At 40.8% G+C, this 17,804-nt stretch overlaps 1 protein-coding gene across 1 annotated transcript in view; it reads left to right on the top strand.

The window, feature by feature from the left end:
- The window catches only part of GPR176 (G protein-coupled receptor 176), a 137,283-nt gene that overhangs the window by 20,679 nt on the left and 98,800 nt on the right, over positions 1 to 17,804 (top strand). The window lies entirely within an intron of this gene.

The following is a 17,804-nucleotide window of genomic DNA, read 5'->3' as shown; positions in this document are numbered from 1 at the left end:
CTATGTCATTTTTCTTGTTAGTTAACAAGTCAGTGGGCTCTAGTTGGTAAGGATCACACCAGGTGCTTAGGAAGGGTAGATTCTAACCTGGCCCTGCTGTTGTGTGGTCGGTTTACTGTTGGCAAATCACTTTGCCTCTCTGAGATTATTGTGAGGCAAAGATTCTTTTTTTTTTTTTTTCTTTAAAGAATTTATTTGTTAGCGCAAGAGCAAGTGGAGGGACGGAGAGGGACAAGCTGACTCTGCACTGAGTGCAGAGCTGCATGCCACGTTCAATCTCAGGACCTCAAGATCATGACCTGAGCTGAAATCAAGAGTCAGATGCTTAACTGACTGAGCCACTTAGGCACCCCACCAGGCAGAGATTCTTAAACCAAGCTTGCATAAAATCCCTTGTTAAAAATGCAGATTCCTGAGTTTGGCCATTAGAAATTTCCTTTCAGTGGGTTTGACATGGAGTCTTGGAGTCTATATTTTTAATGAACAGTTTCTGTGATTTTGATGCAGGTGCTTCACACTTTCACATTGATCTAAGGGATGGCCTGGCCGACTTCTTAGTCTGTGGAGATGACAGGTGGGCATGATGCACACTCCTAGGTTATAGCCCTGGGAGTCAAGCAATGAGGGTAGATGTCAGGAGAATGGAAGGAGAAGACTAGTTATTTAAGGTTAAGTGCTATGGTCATTAGATTTATTTCTTCCACTCCTAGGGGAATAATAATAGCATTGCCTTCATACTTATTCTTGCAGAGAGTTGTTGGGATGGGGTGGAAGTAGGAATTTAATTTGAGGAGTATTAGTATGAGTTCTACCCATCTTTTTTTTTTTTTTTCCCTCTTTCCTTTTTTAAGATTTATTTGTTTGAGAGAGCGGCAAGTGAGTGATTAGAGGGCCAGTTAAAGGCCATTTGGCTTTGGGAAGAATTGTGACTACTTGAGCACACAAATCTCTTGTTAGAATACAAACAACAGGGGAGCAGGTAGACATCTATCAAAGTATGTTCCAAACCAATTTAGTGTGCTTATTAGGCCTTCTTATTGTTAATATTAGGCATCTTTAACTTTGACTATGGGATATTCATGTACTATCTCATGTTAGAGAATACAAAAGCTAGCTTATCTTATTTTTATTTTTATTTTTTAAAGATTTTATTTATTTATTCATGAGAGACCCGGGGAGGGGGGGTGGAGAGAGAGAGAGAGAGAGAGAGAGAGAGAGAGAGAGAGAGGCAGAGACCCAGGAAGAGGGAGAAGCAGGCTCCATGCAGGGAGCCCGACGTGGGACTTGATCCCGGGACTCCAGGATCACACCCTGGGCCGAAGGCAGGTGCTAAACTGCTGAGCCACCCAAGGATCCCCACAAAAGCTAGTTTAAATCTCTGTTGCCCCTTTTTAGTCTTTTCTAAAAAAAATTTAAAATGTTTATTTATTTATTTATTTATTTATTTGCTCCTTTTTAATCTTAACATGAGTCTCGTGTTGGGGAGTTCAGTATATAGGTTGAACTCACATATTATCCTGTTGACCTCATGTTAATGTCAACATGTTGACTTGTTGAATTTAGCATCTACTAAAACTCCCAAGCTTTTTTTTTTTTTTTTTTTAGGATTTTATTTATTTATTTATGGGAGATACACAGAGAGAGGCAGAGATATAGGCAGAGTGAGAAGCAGGTTCCCTGTGTGGAGTCTGATGTGGGACTCAATCCCAGGACCTGAATCATGCCCTGAGCCAAAGGCAGATGCTCAACCAAGGTGCCCCAACTCCCAAGCTTTTATTTTATGTACTGCTGTTATAACTCTTTTTCATCATCCTTTTTTGATTCAATTTAGGAGCCCAGATTAGTACTTTAATTTTATCATCATTTTAATTCATCTAAATTTAACTAAAATGTTTTAGTTCTCTGTATCAATCTATTAATTTTGGGAGGGGGAAGGATCCTGATTATGCCACATAACATTATTGCTTTCCATGGTATTAACTATGTATCGATTGTATTTCCATCTGAATCCTCAAAAACTTATTAAATGGTACAGGGAGAGAAGATTGGAGATCTTGTTGCTAGTGATCTAGTAGTTGAGGTTAATATAATTTACTAGTCAAAACCCATTTGGTATAATTGTTTGTTTATTTATTTAAAGATTTTATTTATTTATTCATGAGAGACCCAGAGAGAGAGAGAGGCAGAGACACAGGCAGAGGGAGAGGCAGGCTCCTTGCAGGGAGCCCGATGTGGGACTTGATCCTGGGACTCCAGGATCATGACCTGAGCTTAAGACAGATACTCAACCACTGAGCCACCCAAGCACCCTGGAATAATTGTTTAATTACATTATTAGCTAGAACTCTCACCCAGGTCATTGTTTCTTTGTCTTGTTTCCAAAAACATTTGGAGACATCAGATATTTTACAGAAAGCCAGATATACTATGTCTACTACATCTCTTAGGCTTACCGATATAAGAAAATAAGGAGAATCCTACATGATTTATTCTTAATGGATCCGTGCTGGCTCCTAGTGATTACCTCTGGCCTTCCTGTCAGTAATTAATTTTAGTGTGGGTTGAGCAATATAAGTTTTGCTGTATTTTTCTTCTTCCTCTTTTCTGTGTCTCCAGTCTTCTGGTTCCTTTTCTATTTTCCATAATTCCTAAAGTTCTCCAGAATTGGTCTGGAATAGTGCTTCTCACACTTCAATATGTAAGTGTATCTGCTGGGAGTTTTGTTACAATGCAGATTCTGATTTAGGAGGTCTGGGATGGGTCCTGAGATTCTGCATTTCTGACCAACTACTAGATGCTTTTGGTCTTCAGGCTATTCACATTGGAAAGGTAGGAACTAGAAGACTTGGTGTTCTAGATAGGAATTCTGGATTTTAGTGTTCCTCTAGAGCAGGAAGGAGATCTCTGGTGGAAGTCTTTTATGTCAACACTTAAAAACTCCTTAGCATCTGTATCCTGCAACAGTTATCTTCCTCATTCCTTTATCTTCAATGTCTCTTGCTCCCACTGGCTCCTTGGCCTCCTCGTTTTTGCATTTCTTGCCCTATTTTGCCTTTATTCCTTCAGTTCACAGTCAGGCTTTGTGGGAGAATAGTCTTGAATTTCATTCTATTTTGTCTTCTGATTATTCCTATCAACAACTCTGATCATGCCACTCTGCTCTTTAGAACCCTTTCCTAGCTCCCTATTCCTCCTGGCTCGTTATAGTGACGTTCTACCACCTGGCTCTTGTTTCCTTCTTTAGCTCACTCATCTTAAACTCCAAGAATTCCAGTCTACTTGTGATTTCCAGGGTACGTTATTCTGTTTCCAGTCTCTTTCCCTTAGCTTTTATTATTCCATTGTCCATAAAAGCTCTTCCTTGCCTTATTACCTAATTTCTCTCATTCTCCAGATATTCCTTTCACTCTCTCTCTCGTTATAAACTTAAGATAATATATCTATTTATGTTTATTACTTGTTTGATTCATGAATGATTGAAATTAGGGATATTGATAGTTTCCCCCTTTAGTCTGCAGCTATAACTGTAGAATTATTGGAGGGAGGTGTTATCTTGACCTGATGATGGTCAGTTGTACTGAAGAATTTTAAGGATACAAAATCACTTGGTTAAGTCACCATTAAATCTTATTTATTTGCTTTAAAGTAGGCTCCTTGCCCAGCATGGAGCCCAGTGTGCGACCCTAACCCACAACCCTGATGAGATCTAGACCTGAGCTGATATCAAGAGTTGGACACTTAACTGACTGAGCCACCCAGGCACTCCACCATAAATCTTATTTTTAAAAAAGGGAATACTTAATCATTACTGTGTAAATGAAAAGTGAAAAATACTTTTAATTAGCTTATTATTGTGTGAATTAGTCCAGCTGAACCTATACAATATTCATTGACCTACTTCATGGGAATGAAGCAATAAAATAAAAATGGTAAGTTTTATTTGATGAGAATATTTCACTGATGTGGTCTGCAGAGACAGTGTGAACGGTAAGGTTTTCAGATGATAATTCAGAACTTTGACATCTTGCCCACCTTTGGGAGCAGAGTGACTGACAGAGTCACTTGCTGGCTTAGAAAGTGGCCTTTTGAAAGTCACGAAACTAATTGGGGTTACGTGACAGTAACAGAATAGAGATGGAGAGCTGCCTGAAAAGATGAAAACACTGAAGATTTCATGGATTATTAGCTGGTTATTCAAACTATAGAGGCTCAGGACTTGAAATAAGTCCAAAAGAAAGTAGGCTCTTTCCAGATAAAAAATTTTAATACAATTTTAGAATATTTCCCATAGCTGTGGTCATGATCTTTCTGGCAACAAATGCAATTTGCCACCAGATATGTCGTTGCTATGACACTTGCAGATATGAGAAGGGATGGTGAAAGGTGGAGATTGAAGTGCTAATAGATTTGAATGAAACCTTATTTGCAAAATGATCTTAATGTGTGTTTCAGAGATAAGTCTTAATCCCGGGATCCCTGGGTGGCGCAGCGGTTTGGCACCTGCCTTTGGCCCAGGGCGCGATCCTGGAGATCCGGGATCGAATCCCACGTCGGGCTCCTGGTGCATGGAGCCTGCTTCTCCCTCTGCCTGTGTCTCTGCCTCTCTCTCACTGTGTGCCTATCATAAATAAATAAAAAATTAAAAAAAAATAAACTTTAATTAAAAAAAAAAAGTCTTAATCCCTTATACATAATAGGTATTCAGTAAATGTGTATGGAGCAAATACAATATGTGAAATATTTAAAATTAAATGAAGGAAAGAACCTTTGCTTTTCTTAAGGAATTGTTCTTTATAACATGGTTTTGTGACTACTGGATCACATTGTGTCCTAGGTTTCTGTGACTGTGCAAAAGAGAATAAGAATTGTCAGCTTCATTAAGGGTATATAGCATGTGCTGATATTTTCCTTTTCCCAGGGATGTGGGACTGTTGATGAATTCCATTCTAGCTGAAATGTCTGAGTGGGAGCTCTGTTCTCCATTCTTTTTACTGATTTTTCTGGCCAGCCTGTCTCTGGGTAATGACTCTCTCAGTTTATGTTGCCCTTTAGTATAATACATTTATTCAAACTGAACTGTGTGTCTGGTGGGTTGCCCCACAAAACCAAGAGCCCACAGCCAGAGCTAGAGGCAATATTTTATTTTATTTTTATTTTATTTTATTTTATTTTATTTTATTTATTTTATTTTATTTTATATTTTTAAAGATTTTATTTATTTACTCATGAGAGACGCAGAGAGAGAGAGGCAGAGACACAGGCAGAGAGAGAAGCAGGTTGCATGCAAGGAGCCTCCCAGGATCACGCCCTGGGCTGAAGGGAGGCGCTAAACCGCTGAACACCCCCAGGCTTCCCTAGAGGAAATATTTTAAATTAGGAAAGCACATAGTCATAATAGTCTATTTTGTGAAATAGTACTTGGCCATGGCAAACCTGTTTCTCTTTTGAGAATAACGTTCCTGGGATAAAAAATGGGACTCTAGAGAAGATCACTATTGGGTAGTGGGCCACAGGACTCTAGAAGCATATGTGTAAGTCCTAGTTCAGCCTTGCTAGCATTTTGTCTTGTGCCAGCTTTTATTATCCTTTTTTCCCCAAAGCCATCCATGCGTCCCCCAGCTTTAGCATTTTTAAAATATTTTTTTTTCTTGGGGTGGCTGGATGGCTTAGTCGGTTAAGCATCTGCTTTCAGGTCAGGTCATGATTTTGGGATCCTGGGATTGAGCCCTGCATCAGGCTTCCCACTCAGCAGGGAATCTGCTTCTCCCTTTCCCTCTGTCCTTCACCCTGCTTGTGTTCTCTCTTTCTGATAAATCATTTAAAAAGATAAAATATTTTTTCTCATTGTAAAACAGTTAAGAATTTTGAAAGCATAGAAAGTTATGAAGAATGAATATACATATAACAAACATTTGCTTATATAATTAAATATTCTTTGAAAGCACCATTTCATACATTATACAGTATTTGATTATTTAGTCATTTAATCATTCTTATATTTTTGGAACACTTACTGTGTTTCTTGGTTTAAAGTGCTGTGATAAATATCTTTTAATTAAAAAAAATCTTTGTCCAACTATCTTTTTCCATGGGGTAGTTTCTGAGGAAGGGTAGTATAGAGTTTTATTTGTTTGTACTTATTTATTTTAAAGATTTATCTATTTTAGAGAGCATTTGCAAGCATGAACAGGGTGTGGGGGAGAGAAAGAGAATCTCAACCAGACTCCCTGCTGAGTGCTGAGCATTGAGCCAACTGAAGGCCAATCCCATGACGCTGAGATTCTGACCTGAGCCAAAACCAAGAGTCAGATACTTTACTGACTGAGCCACCCAGGTGCTGCTGTTTGTACATTTTTTTTTTTAAAAGATTTATTTTTTTATTTATTTATGATAGTCACAGAGAGAGAGAGGCAGAGACACAGGCAGAGGGAGAAGCAGGCTCCATGCACCGGGAGCCCGACGTGGGATTCGATCCTGGGTCTCCAGGATCGCGCCCCGGGCCAAAGGCAGGCGCCAAACCGCTGCGCCACCCAGGGATCCCTGTTTGTACATTTTTAATAGTGGCCTGCTTCACCCTCTATGTCTCTGCTCCTCTCTCTCTGTGTCTCTCATAAATAAATAAAAATAAAATCTTAAAAAAAAAGAATAGGGCCTCAAATCCAATGACTGGTGTCCTTTTTAGGAGCAGACACACAGAAGAGACACAGAGAAGAAGGCTGTAGGAAGACAGAGGCAGAAACCGGAATGATGCTGCTACAAACCAAGAAATCCCAAGGATGTGGAAGCCATCACGAGGAAGAAGAGAGGCACGGACCGGGTCCTCTTCAGGGCCTCCAGAAGGAACCACCCCTATTAACACCTTGATTTTAGACATCTGGCATCCTAAACTATGAGAGAAGGAATTTCTCTTATTTTCAACCAGTTTGTAGTAATCTGTTATGGTAGCCCTAAGAAATTAATGCAGCCATGCTCTCTGCAGTAACTCTATGAAAGTGGAAAACATCAGACATGAGGTTTCATTATTCCCTGATTTCATATATTAAAATTACCATTTTTAAAAAAGATTTTATTCATGAGAGACACAGAGAGAGGCAGAGACACAGGCAGAGGGAGAAGCAGGCTCCCTGCAGGGAGTCCCATGTGGGACTTGATCTCAGGATCCTGGGATCACAACCCAAGCCTAAGGCAGATGCTCAACCACTGAGCCACCCAGGTCCCCCAAGGCCCCATTCTAATCCAGTATGGCCTCATCATATCTTGATGACACCTGCAAAGATCCTGTTTCTAAATAAGGTCACCTCCATCACCGGGAAGAACTGGGGTTAGGACTTGACCGTACCTTTTTAGGGGAACATGGCTTAACTCACTACAATGGCAAATTCACAAGTTCAAATAGAAACTCATCATCTCTCCTTCCTCCCCATACCCTGCTGGCTTGTCTAACTACAACTTTATCAAGTTGTGTTATTTAACTGTTCCCTTTGCCTACTGGATTCGTTTTAACTTTTCTGCTTGGCTGTACCCTACCTATGAAGATGATATTTTACTGTAAGAAATTGGGCTTCTTGGGCAGCCCGGGTGGTGCAGCGGTTTAGCGCCGCCTTTAGCGCAGGGCGTGATCCTGGAGACCCAGGATCGAGTCCCACATCGGGCTCCCTGCATGGAGCCTGCTTCTCTCTCTGCCTCTCATGAATAAATAAATAAAATCTTAAAAAAAAAAAAAAAGAAATTGGGCTTCTTGACCTTTCATACCCTTAATTCCCCTCTCTGTGCTGTTATTCTTCTTTTTCTTCATCTAAGTAAATCTCTTTCTCTTTTTCAATAGGGGGAGGGGGAAGAGAGGGGCAGAGGGAGAGGGAGACAGAATCTTTAGGCTCCAAGCTGAGTGAGGAGCCCAGTGTGGGGCTCAATCTCACAACCCTGAGATCATGAACTGAGCCAAAATCAAGAGTTGGAGGCTTAACTGTCGGACCACTCAGGTGCCCCAGTAAATCTCACTTCTAAGGGCAGAGAGTGTGCTTTATACTTTTTTTCCTGGGACACCTAGCCCATTGGTACATCTAGTATGTGCGCAGTAGACATTCTGATTAACTTTCTGATACAGTTGAAGGATAAAGACTCTGGATTGGATAGAAAACTAAATAATGGTTTTATGTGCTTGAATCCCAAAGTTCAAGCTGTTTGAGAATCAGTCTCTCTTGTAGCTTAAATGATTTAGGTTGACTATTGTTTTGTTTTCTCTTTGATTTAGAACTTCTACCTAATATATCTTAGTCTCATTCTGGTGGTTTAGCCTATTTTGTTTCAAAAATAGTGTGAGGAGATGCTCCTGGCAGATTAGTTAGTTCATAAGAAGATTTTGTTATTTATTGTCTATACTGAGTTAAGGGTTTGGAAGATAACTTATTTTATCAGTAGTGTAATGTCTGAACACATAAATAAAACCAGCTTTGTAGTTTTGTTTTCTTATTATTATCATTGTTCCATAACTGGGGACGATTTCTAATTTAGTAGTCTTCTACCTCTTCAAAAAGGAGAGGGCCTGTGGCAACACTGATTGCTTCTTCTCCTTTGGGTTCTGTCTTTCAGTAAACTCCACAGTTGTAAGCCTGAAGGGACGTATATGCCAAATGTAGTCTGGGACCCCTAAGAAGGTCCAGTTAAGTTAAGCCCATCCATGGTCTGGTGGACCTCAGTCCCAGTTCAGGTTTCTTACCATTAATAACAAGCCCAGAGCCATTAAGTGGGTCATGAATAGATTTGTTTCTGTTTTTTTATGAACAGAAGGGTAAGGGTCAATAGGGTTTTTTTTGTCTGGGTTATGTTGCATATTGCTGTATGTGTGGTATTTGTGGCTAGAATAATGAGTAGATACTTGCTAAGCAAATTGACCGGTGCCTGGCATCTAGTAAATGCTATGAATATGTTTGAAAAGAAAATAAAAACTATAAATTTTTAAAAAAGATTTTATTTATTTATTCATGAGAGAGATTGAGAGAGAGAGAGAGAGGCAGAGACACAGGCAGAGGGAAAAGCAGGCTCCCTGCAGGGAGCCCGACGTGGGACTCGATCCCAGGACTCCAGGATCATGCCCTGGGCTGAAGGCAGATGCTCAGCCGCTGAGCCACCCAGGAGTCCCTGTCACTAGATTATTTAAAATTATGTGTGTCGGTTCTGATCCTGGACCAAGACAGGTAAGAATACTTCTCTCTGCTATTCCTCCTGCTGAGTACGGCTAAAAATCCTGGACCAGATCACTTCTATTGTCAGATTTTTGCCTTTGGTCAGTTAACTTTCATTAACTATAACTTTCTGCAAATGGGGACTGTCATCACAGAGGAGCCCGTTCAGTTTCACTGTGGTTTCTGCATAGAGACCTGCAAAAACCCCTTATCAGAGACTGGTGTGAATTGATACTTTTACAAAATAAGTTGATAAATACTGCTCTATTTTCCACCTTGGAATTGCCGAAAACTGAGCTTAACTTTTTTTGCCTCTATATTCACAGAAAAGAGACCTTGTAAGTCTTTTTTTTTTTTTTTTTTTTTTTTTTTATGATAGTCACACACAGAGAGAGAGAGGCAGAGGGAGAAGCAGGCTCCATACACCAGGAGCCAGACGTGGGATTCGATCTCGGGTCTCCAAGATCGCGCCCTGGGCCAAAGGCAGGCGCCAAACCGCTGCGCCACCCAGGGATCCCTTTTTTCTTCATTTTTTAAGATTTTTAAATTTATTCATTTGAGACAGAGTGAGAGAGAAATCGAGATCATGAGAAGGGGGGGAGGTTCAGAGGGAGAAGGAGAAACCGACATCCCACTGAGTGGGGATCGTGATGCAGGGCTTGATTCCAGGACCCTAGGATCATGACCTGAGCCCAAGGCAGATGCTTAAACTACTCAGCCACTCCGGCACTGAGACCCTGTAAGTCTTAAAGGCGGTGGTGTGCTGGTAAATGTTAACTGGCTTTTTCTGGGGAAGAAACCCTGATTTGTTGTGTTTACCAGTTTTCATAGTATAGATACTCCCACCGTGGTCTAGCTACCAACCAAGTGGAGTTGGAAACAAATGTGTACATTTGGCTTTCCTGAGTTGGGAGTAGGCTTCTGCCTGCCATTGTAAATGAAAGATTGAAGGGATGTGCCTTATGCCCAGCCCATGGAAAGTCCATGCAGATGCTGAGTAGCTCTTTTTAATGTCATTTTTCACCTGCCATGGACAAGCACTGCTGTGTTCTGTGGATGTAGGAGTGAATCATGAAGTCTGCCTTCATGGAACTTATATCTTATTAAAAACTATTCAGATGTTTCCAATTTAAATTTCCTGAGATCTTAGCGTTCTTAATGTTTGGGGACAATTTGAGTCAAGGTCCTATACTACCCCATCATATTTCACCCATCCCCCCACCTATCTCTTGGTAACCATCAATTTGTTCTCTATAGTTAAGAATCTGTTTTTGATTTCTCTCTCTCTGTCTCTCTTATTTTCCCTTTGCTCATTTGTTTTGTTTCTTAAATTCCACGTATGAATGAAATATGGTATTTGTCTCTTTCTGGCTAACTTATTTCACTTAAGCATACTGCTGTCTAGCTCCATCCACATAGTTGCAAATGCCAAGTTTCTGGCTAGAAATTTATCAATTTTATTAATATTTTCAAAGAAGCAGCTCCTGGCTTCATTGATCTGTTTTTTTTTTTTTTTAGCTTTTTTTTTAGTTTTTATGTCATTTATTTAACACCCCACTTATATTTATTTCCTTCTGTTGGCTTTACGGTTTGTCTGTTGTTCTTTCAATACCTCCTTTAGATGTAAGGTTAGGTTGTTTGAGATTTTTCTTGCTTCTTGAGGTAGGCCTGTATTGCTCTAAACTTCCCTCTTAGGACTGTGTTTGCTGTATCCCAAGGGTTTTGGACTATTGTGTTTCCTTTTCATCTGTTTACATGTATTTCTTTTATTTCTTTTTTTAATTTTCTGCTTGGCCCATTCATTGTATAGTGTTGTGGTTGCAAAAGGTGCATGGTATGACTTTAGTCTTTTTGTATTTGTTGAAGTCTGTTTTGTGGCCTCATATGGGTTATATTTTGGAACATGTTCCATGTGCACTTGAACAGAATGCATATTCTGTTGTTTTAGGTTGGAATGTTCTGAATATATCTGTTAAGTCCATCTGGTCCAGTGTATCATTTAAAGCCATTATTGCCTTGTTGATTTTCTATTGATTTAAGTGGGGTGTTAAAGTATTATTGTATTATTATCAATTTGTTCCTTTATCTTTGTTATATATTTAAGTGCTTCCATGTAGGTTGCATAAATATTTACAATTGCTATATCTTCTTGTTAGATTGCCCCCCTTATGATTATATAGTGACTTTCTTTGTCTCTTGTTACAAACTATTTGTTTTAAAGTCTAGTTTGTCTGGTATAAGTATTGATACTCTGGCTTCTTTTTGACATCCATTTACATGATAAATGTTTCTCCATCCCCTCACTTTCAATTTGCAGGTGTCTGTAGGTGTAAAATGAGTCTCTTGTAGGTACCATATAGATGGGCCTTGTTTTTTTAATCCATTCTGTTACTCTAGTCTTTTGGAACATTAGTCCAGTTTACATTCAAAGTAATTATTGATAAGTATTTGTTGCCATTTTATTACTTGTTTTGTCATTATTTCTAGAGATTTTTCTCTGATCCTTTCTTGACTTTGTCACTTTTGGTGTCTCCTTTCCACTCAAAGAATCCCCTTTAATATTTCTTGCAAGGCTGGTTTAGTGGTCACAAACTCCTTTAGTTTTGTTTGTCTGGGAAACTCTTTATCTCTCCTTCTGTTCTGAATGATAACTTTGCTGGATAGAGTATTCTTGGCTGCAGATTTTTACTGTTCAGCACTTGAATATATCATGCCACTCCCTTTTGGCTTGTCAGGTTTCTTTTTCTTTTTCTTTTCTTTTTTTTTTTTTTTTCTTGTCAGGTTTCTGTTGAGAAATGTCCAGCTAATCTTTTTTTTTTTATTTTATTTTTATTTTTATATATTTATGATAGTCACAGAGAGAGAGAGAGAGGCAGAGACCTAGGCAGAAGGAGAAGCAGGCTCCATACACCGGGAGCCCGATGTGGGATTCGATCCCAGGTCTCCAGGATTGCGCCCTGGGCCAAAGGCAGGCACCAAACTGCTGCGCCACCCAGGGATCCCTGTCCAGCTAATCTTATGGGCTTTTCCTTGTCAATTAAAGACTTCTTTTGTCTGTTGCCTTTAAGATTTTTTTTTTCCTTATCACTGTATTTTGCAAATTAATTACAATATATCCTGATACTGACCTGCATTTATTGATTTTGATGGGAGTTCTCTGTGCCTCCTGGATCTGGATGTCTGTTTCCTTTCCCAAATTAGGGAAGTTTTCTGCTATTACTTCTTCACACACACACACACCCCCGCCCCCCCCCCCCCCCCGCTTTAAAAAAATCTTTTATTTATTAATTTATTTTTTGAGAGAGCATGAACTGGGGGAGGGGCAGAGGGAGAAACAGACCCCTGCTGTGGCAAGGAGACTGATGCAGGGCTCGATCCCAGGACCCCAGGATCTAGACTGAGCTGAAGGCAGACACCCAACTGACTGAGCCACCAGGGTGCCCCTTTGCTATTCTCAAAATAAAATTTCTGCCCCCCCTCCCCCCCGTTTTCTTCTTCTGGGACTCCCATAATACAAATGTTACTGCATTTGATGGAGTCACTGAGTTCCCTAAGTCTAAATCTATTTTCTTTCTCTCTTTTGTTCAGCTTCGTTATTTTCCATTACTTTGTCTTCTAGGTCAATAATTCATTCCTCTAGTTTTTCCAGCCTGCTCTTCTTTGCATCAAGGCTGTTTCTAATCTTGTTTATTGCATTCTTCATCTCTGATTGTTTCTTTTTCTTCACTCTTTTATTATTGTGGTAAGGGTCTCACTCATGTCTTCTTTTCTGAAGCCCAGTATCTTTATGATTGTTGCTTAAAATTCTTCCTCATGCATGTTACTTATATCTGCCTCACTTAGATCTCTGGCTGTAGTGTTATCTCATTCTTTAATCTGGCTTACTTTTTTATTTAAAGAGCTTTATTTTTATTTATTTATTTTTTAATTTTTATTTATTTATGATAGTCACACACACACAGAGAGAGAGAGAGAGGCAGAGACACAGGCAGAGGGAGAAGCAGGCTCCATGCACCAGGAGCCCGACGTGGGATTCGATTCCGGTCTCCAGGATCGCGCCCTGGGCCAAAGGCAGGCGCTAAACCGCTGCGCCACCCAGGGATCCCTCTGGCTTTTAAAGATCTTATTTATTTGTTCATGAGAGACACAGAGAGAGAGGCAGAGACATAGACAGAGGAAGAAGCAGGCTGCCTACAGGGAGCCCGATGTGGGACTTGATCCCAGGACCCGGGGATCATGACCTGAGCCAAGGCAGACACTCAACCACAGAGCCACCCAGGCGCCCCCTGAAAGTAATGGGCTTATGAAGATGTCATGTAGTGCCCAGGGCATGGTGCTTCAGGGAGTGTGTCTGGTGTGTGCTGCATGTGCTCTGATGTTGTGTTTTGGCTACTGTGTTCTTCAGGCCAGTTATCTGCAGAGGCTCTCCTTGTCTGCTGTGGGTAGTTTTTGGTCCCTGGCCTGCAAGTGGCTTGTTTTAACTAGTGTGCTCTGGTCTGCTTATGAAATGAGGCCTGATACCACTTCTACCAGAACTGAGGCCCTGGTTGAGAGATGTGGGGTGGGCAGGGGTTTGTGCTTGCCTTTTGGAGGTGGGGCCTGCTACATTGGGACTGAAGTGTGAGTGAGAAAAGCATTAACACTGGAGTGCAAGGGGTTGAGGTTTAGTGTATGCAAGTTTGGCAGCCAGTGTTGATTCTGTGCTGCTGCCTGCAGTTGGCTCTTTGTTTATGCTGAGGTGCAGGAGAAGAAATGGCCCTGGCTTTCTCCTTTGTTCTTGGAGAGATACCTTTGTGAAAGATGCCTCTCAGGGACAGCCTCCAAGGGAAGAGCAAATAATTGCTCCACTGTGTGCCCAAGACATTTTTCAGATCACTGTTTCCATGCTGTCTGCCACTGGGTTATTTCCTTACCTTTCTCCATGAGCAGTACAGTGGCCTCCAAGCTGTATCCCATCCAAGCCTGCTGACCTTTAAAATTCCAGGTTTTAAGCTCTGCCGGTTACAAAAATTCACGAAATTCAGCCCTTCTCATTTTCTAAGGCAATGGCTTTGGGAAATGTTCTTCTTGTGCATCCCCCTGTATGCTCCTCTCTCTCTCTCCTTTCTTTCTCCCTCTCTCCCTCCTCTTTCCTCAACCAGGGTTCTCTCACCTCCACAGCACTAACCCTCCATTTCTCCCCTAAGCTGTGTCTCCACACTTCCTACCTTCTTTGATGTGACTTCTTCCTTCCTTTAGGTGTGGAGTTTGTTCTGTCAGTTTTCAGGTCAGTTTCTGGGGCATTTAGGATGATTTGATAGTTCATCTAGTTGTGTTCATGGGATGAGGCAGGAATAGGGCCCTCCTACTCCACTTGCTGTCGTCCTCTCCAGTCAACTCAGTCACATTTAAAAAATCACTCAGTCCCTGTGTTTAGATGCTTTTGACCATTTGGCCCACTGTTGAGGGAAAAAAACACAGATTATCTTTAACTTAGTCTAGTGCTGTCTTTTTATAGATGTAAACATTAAGATGAGAGTGGGGAAAAAAAAAGAGAGAGGGGCATGAAGTAATTTCTTTGGGCATGTTGGGTTGCAGTGAGTCCCCAGGTCTTGACGTTTATAGGTGAGTGTTCTTTCCTTCTCAGAGGCTGCCTCCCAGCAGGAGGGAAGTGTTCTTTTACAATTCTCTGCTGAGTCTCACAGTTCTTGGCAGACAAAACCCAATATTCCTATTTCTAAAGACCTATATTGTTTAGTGTTCCCCTGTGAAAGCAGGGAAATTGCATTGAATTATCTCTTCAATTTGAGATTTGGAGAAATTGTGTTTTCCTCCTCAGTTTTTTTCTGTGTCACTGAGCACTCATATTCCAGAGGAGAGGGACAGTGCTTAATTTATTTTTTTTTAATTTTTTATTTATTTATGATAGTCACAGAGAGAGAGAGAGAGAGGCAGAGGGAGAAGCAGGCTCCATGCACCGGGAGCCCGACGTGGGATTCGATCCCGGGTCTCCAGGATCGCGCCCTGGGCCAAAGGCAGGCGCCAAACCGCTGCGCCACCCAGGGATCCCGACAGTGCTTAATTTAAATAACCTAGGTCAGGGGACTGCCCTCAGTGCTTATGAGGCCAGGTGCATTGTAATTATCAAGTGATGTGATAATTTTGCCACAGTTAATTAATTGGAAGACTTGTCTGTAATTTACTTTGGAGACCTACAGGTGATTCTGCTAATGGGCTGGAGCAAGTGTCCATGAGCAAGGAGGTGGGGATGGTTTTTTTTATTTATTTATTTTTATTTTTTATTTATTTTTTAAATATTTAATTTACTCATTCATGAGAGACACACACACGGGGGGGGGGGGGGGGGGAGGCAGAGACACAGGCAGAGGGAGAAGCAGGCTCCATGCAGGGAGCCTGACGTGGGACTTTAGACATGGGACTTGATCCTGGGTCTCCAGGATCAGGCCCTGGGCTGAAGGCAGTGCTAAACTGCTGGGCCACTGGGGCTGCCCTGGTTTTGTTTTTATATTGCATCCCCATTCTTCCTTCTTACCTCCTTTTTACCTGATTTGTTTGGAGACTATTGGTGGCTTTTAAAAGCATAAACACATTTCTTGTGGAATCAGCAGTTGAAACATCAAAACACAGTAATGCTAGAGTGTTTGCTTCCTCCTTCAGAGGATGTTGATAAGCCAGTGATATCTTCTTTTCAAAGGCTTTGTGCTTGTTACAAAAGTGATGCTCTCTAAGGTATGATCAGTTCTTTTGGGGGAGTAGGGTAACATAAGTTAGTCATGAAGAGTAAGTTTGACAGTAAAGTGTTAGGAACTTAGAGCAGTTTCTTGGGGGAGAGAACCAAAGAACCCCAAAGTTGGTAGACAGTTTGACATTCGGGTCAGTGGCTTTTGGCTTGTGCAACTTGAGTAAACCCCTAAAATACACTTACATTTGGCAGCCACTGCTTGTTCCCTGCTCAGAATCTATCCTCTTACTATTTTTTACTTAAGGGAACCTAATTTTGTTTAGGACAACACCATGCCCAGATAAAAATACCTTCTAGACTTGCTTGAGGTAGGAACGCCAATATCACCAAGGTCTGACCAATAAGTAGTAAGTGAAAATTAATAGAGTGGAGTTCAGGAATGCCATTTTTTCTTGAGAAAAGGGACACCCTAGACTGGGGTAGGTATACCTTTGCCCTTGGCCTGCCCTTTCCCCTTTCCGTCTACTGTATGAATGCCATCCTAGAACTGTAATAACCATCTTGCAACTATGAGGACACAAGGTATGTGCTAAAAATGACAGAGTAGGAAGCTAGAGATTGGGTCCTTGCCATCATGAGTTTTTTGAGCAGTGGCCCAGTCCTCTTCTGGACTTCAGGTTGCATGAGAAAAATAACCTTTCTTAGTTTAAGCTGTTATAGTTGGACATCTGTTATATAAAGTCAAGTACAACTTTGAGAAATTGCTGGTTAGGTGGTCCTTATACATGGTAACTGATTACAGTCTAATCCAATGGACAGCTCAACTTATTATATAGAGTTGGTAATTTTATTTTATTTTATTATTTTATTTTATTTTAATTTTATTTATTCATGAGACACACACACACACACACACAGAGGGAGAGGCAGAGAGACAGGCAGAGGGAGAAGCAGACTCCACGCAGGGAGCCCAACATGGGACTCGACCCAGGGACCCCAGGATCACGCCCTGGGCTGAAGGCGGCACTAAACCGCTGAGCCACCGGGGCTGTCCAGTTGGTCATATTTAAATGTGGAGAGATTGCCATCTCTGCTAGGCTTACTTTTTTGGGAGTTACAAGATGCAAAGATACAGAACTTGACAAATGTTCTGCCTAAGTGGTGCCTTGAAGTAATCAGGTATTATCCACATGGTGTTCAGTCCTTTGCTGAAGGAGAATTCTGTCAAAAGCCAGAGCAGTCAGGAGCCAGCATATTAGTGTGACTTCCTTGTCTTAAGGGGATGGGCCCTGAGGGATTTGCCTATGACCCATGATCTAGTAACTGATCTAGTTACTAGTAGTAACTCTGATCTAGTAACTCTTTCCAGGAGAGGAATGTCTTTGGACCTCTTTTATTTCCTCCTCTAAACGCTAGATGGTAGTCCAGAATGATATTTAAGCAAAAATCTGTTACCTTATTTGAGGCAGTTCCAATGAGCAAGTTCTCTCTACTAGATCCATTAAACAGCAAATAACCATATTTCTGAGAAAAGATTTATCATAGGAAATTTGCAACCATTACATGTTCTCTTCTCTTGCCACTATGTGTAGATCTTATTGATCTTAATATTACTTATGTAAGAAAAATAGATAAGAATTAGAGGTGGGGGTGGTCATGACAAGAAAGGAAAATAATTACATGGTGAATACTTCTAGACATTTAGGCCATGAAGAAGAAAATTGCCCGTGGATCAATTAGAATATTGTACATAGTATTTATTTACATGCCATCATGTTTCTCAAACTTTTAGCAACTACAGACCGTGCTTTATGTATGAAGGACCATAATTTGAGGTACATGTTTTTAAAAGGTCAAAAATTTTAATAATTTAATAATATAAACTGTGCTTCCCAACAGATAAGTAATGTCTGTTAAGCTGAAAAAAAAAAAAAACAAAA

This window comes from Vulpes vulpes, chromosome 15 (genome assembly GCF_048418805.1).
Source record: "Vulpes vulpes isolate BD-2025 chromosome 15, VulVul3, whole genome shotgun sequence".
NCBI lineage: Eukaryota > Metazoa > Chordata > Mammalia > Carnivora > Canidae > Vulpes > Vulpes vulpes.
The sequence above is the reverse complement of the archived record's forward strand: the minus strand, read 5'-3'. Positions and strand labels throughout refer to the sequence as shown.